Source organism: Phoca vitulina, unplaced genomic scaffold, assembly GCF_004348235.1.
Source record: "Phoca vitulina isolate PV1807 unplaced genomic scaffold, GSC_HSeal_1.0 scaffold25, whole genome shotgun sequence".
Classification (NCBI taxonomy): Eukaryota; Metazoa; Chordata; class Mammalia; order Carnivora; family Phocidae; genus Phoca; species Phoca vitulina.
The window spans coordinates 1956879-1960062 of NW_022589728.1; positions in this window are offsets into that span (position 1 = coordinate 1956879).

A 3184-nucleotide genomic window follows, 5' to 3' on the forward strand; every position below is an offset into this window, starting at 1 on the left:
CTTTGTACCATCCTTACCACAAATCAGAGACTGAAGCAACCTGGGAAGAACTGTCAAAGAACAAGCAGATAAAAGAGAGGTATTAGGCATCCTGGTGGATAGAATAATGGCCACCACTCAGATGGTTAAGCGTCTGCCTTTGGCTCAGGTCATGATCCCAGGGGCCTGGGATCGAGTCCCACATTGGGCTCCCTGCTCCTTGGGAGCCTGCTTCTCCCTCTGCCTCTCTCTCTCTCTCTGTCTCTCATGAATAAATAAATAAAAAATCTTAAAGAATAATGGCCACCATAGACATCCACAACCTGATCCTCAGAACCTGTGAATATGTTGTCTTACATGGCAAAGATGTGGTTAAGACTCAGTCTCTTGAGAAAGAGAGATTTTTCTGGATTATCCTGATGAGCCAATCTAATCACATCCTTAAAAGCAGAGAGCCTTTCCCAGCAGCAGTGAAAGAGAATGATGGGAAACCAGAAAAGGGGGCAGGAGGAATTTGAAGCATGAAGGGACTCAACCTACCACTGTTGACTTTGAAGATGGGGGAAGGGGCCAGGAGCCAAGTAATGAATGCTGTGCTCTCTAGAAATCAGGAATAACAGGAGATGGATTCTCTTCCCAAGCCTCTAGAAGCAGCAACCCTGCCAACAACTGGATTTTAGCCTACAGCTTTCTCCAGAACTGCGAGATTAAAAGTGTGTATTGTTTCAACCCCTAGTTTATGGTACTTTGTTCTGGAAGCAATAGAACGTGAATACAGTAATTGAAAGGGTGTAAATTCAGATACAGATCAGAGCCTCACAGTTTGGAGTGTAGGGTGGGCATTGGGACCATTTGGAGCTCATGGGCATGCCAGGAAAATTCAGGCAGAATGCACCATCCTCGAACAACCACACTGGCTCTTTTCAGAATTAGGGGTGCAATTTGCAAATGGGCACAGCTAAGGTGTGCACTGAATAAAAGGCTGTGAGATTTGGCCAGCACACAAGTGTGTGAGGACAGGCTGAGAGGAGCTGTCATGAAGAAGTGGGGAGGAGAGCAGGAGCAAACGGAATTGGCAGAACACAACATGCATAATAGCTGGGAGGGGAAAGCAGTACCCCTGTGCTGCAACCAAAGTGAACACCTGAACGTTTGGATTGACATGACATATGGGGTGGATATTACAATGTGCTGTGTTGAAGAGGCCTTTAATTACATGTAACCATTGTACAAGTCCTATTGATAGTAACAACCTTTAATTCATGCCAGAGCCAGAATGTGATGTGGTCTAAGGCAACAAATAATTTGGTAACCTTTGAAATTGATATGCTTTGTTTAAATCTGATATATATATATATATATATATATATATATATATATATATATATATATATATATTTCCCCCCCCAGTGGGATAGGAAGAAATGATTTTTTTTGCTAATAAATAAAAAGTTTATTAACTGGAAATATTTATTGAGCATCTAGTAATGCTAAATACTATATGCTGTGAACTAGAGGCACTAGAGGATCAAACAGAGTCTATAGAAACAGATCCACTGGCCAATGCAGTCATTATTATAAAGACACAATATATCTATTATACCTGTATCTACATATCTGGCAAGGTCACATGGTCCCTACCTTAATACCCCTCCTAGCTTTCCAGTCTGCTACTTCCCCAATTCATCATAGAGCCATCTGGGAATTTCTGGCTCTTGTCTCTGCCACCTGGTAACTAAAAAGGGGAAAACTAACCACCCATAACCATCCTTCCTTTTACCTCATTATGCCTTACTGCATTTCGACTATGATTTTGTTTTTTTTGTGGATGAGGTGGTGGGTGGCCTGATAGACAGCCTCCTTCCGGAGCCCTGAATATCAGGCAGAAAAGCATCCTTGCCCTCTGAATTCCCCTTGTTATCTGAAAGTTGCTCCAGGCTGACCCCTCTGCCAGGGCAAAACCTAGATAAAGGACATGGAAACCCCCAGCCTCCATGAGAGGCCCAGCTTCTTCCTCCTACTTTGGCCTGGCAGCTGAGAATCATAACTGGGGTGTTTATCACCTTTACTCAGTGAAATGAATGCTATGATTTGAGTCTCCCTGACTTTGTTTCTTTTCTTTTTTATGTAATGCAGGGCTTGAACTCATGATTCTAAGATCAAGACTTGAGCTGAAATCAAGAGTAGGATGCTCAACCAACTGAAACACTCAGGTGCCTCTGTTCTCATTTTCTTTTCTTTTTCTTTTTAAACCAATGTGTGGATTATTAGCTCTTCCACTGGAAGCTTCAGACCTGGTGAGTTCCCTGATCTGTGATGTCAGTGGGGCCCTGGGGTGGAGTTCTTGAGGTGCTCTAGGAGTGTGGGACATGTTCACTGACTTTCAAGTCCATTGTTCTACTGCAAAGTGCTGTTGTACTTGCCAGAGATTGAGTATGAGCTACATTCAACTTTCTTTTTCTGCATTACTGCTGAACCATCTTAAGCCTCCTCCCTTTGCCCACTGGAACCCTGACCTCTTGAGGGATGGGTGACTTGAACAAGCTGACAAAAAAAAAAAAAAAAAAAGAAGAAGTTATGAGCATCAAAATGCAAAAGAGAAAAGCATGATAATTCTGTGTCCCAGTTTCTTGTTCTGTAAAATGTAGGGCTGTTGTGGGGAGGAGAGAAACTGTTGTGGGGAGGAGAGAAGGGTGATGATCTAGCCAGCTTGGTGTGATACACATGGGCTCTGTAACAGACTGCTGATGGGTAATGCATATGCATGTACCTGTGTAGGTGAAAGGTGTTGGGGGAGAAACTTCCACCTTTGGCAAGATTTCATTACCAAGTGGTACTGACAGTGCATCTTCAGACCCACACGCAAAGTCCCCCTAAAGTCATCTTTAGTCTAATTGGATAATCTGATCTATCAGAAGATAGAGGATAGAATATCTATTTGATGAGACTTTGCTATCTTTAAAAATCCTACCCTGTTAGGCTGTGAATATTAATTGGCTGAAGCATAGACTGTCTTTATAGTTTGATAACGTTCCTTATGGAAACTTCCGTGTAATATGCTTTCAGGAGTTTAAACAATCTAAGAACTTGAGAGAGGAGTGGGCCTCTGCTTTAGGAGGTGACCTGGGTTTTGGTAAAATAGAGATAAAATCCACTAGCTCTCAGCAGGGCCTGAGATTCATCCCAATGACACGCTGTTGAGTGA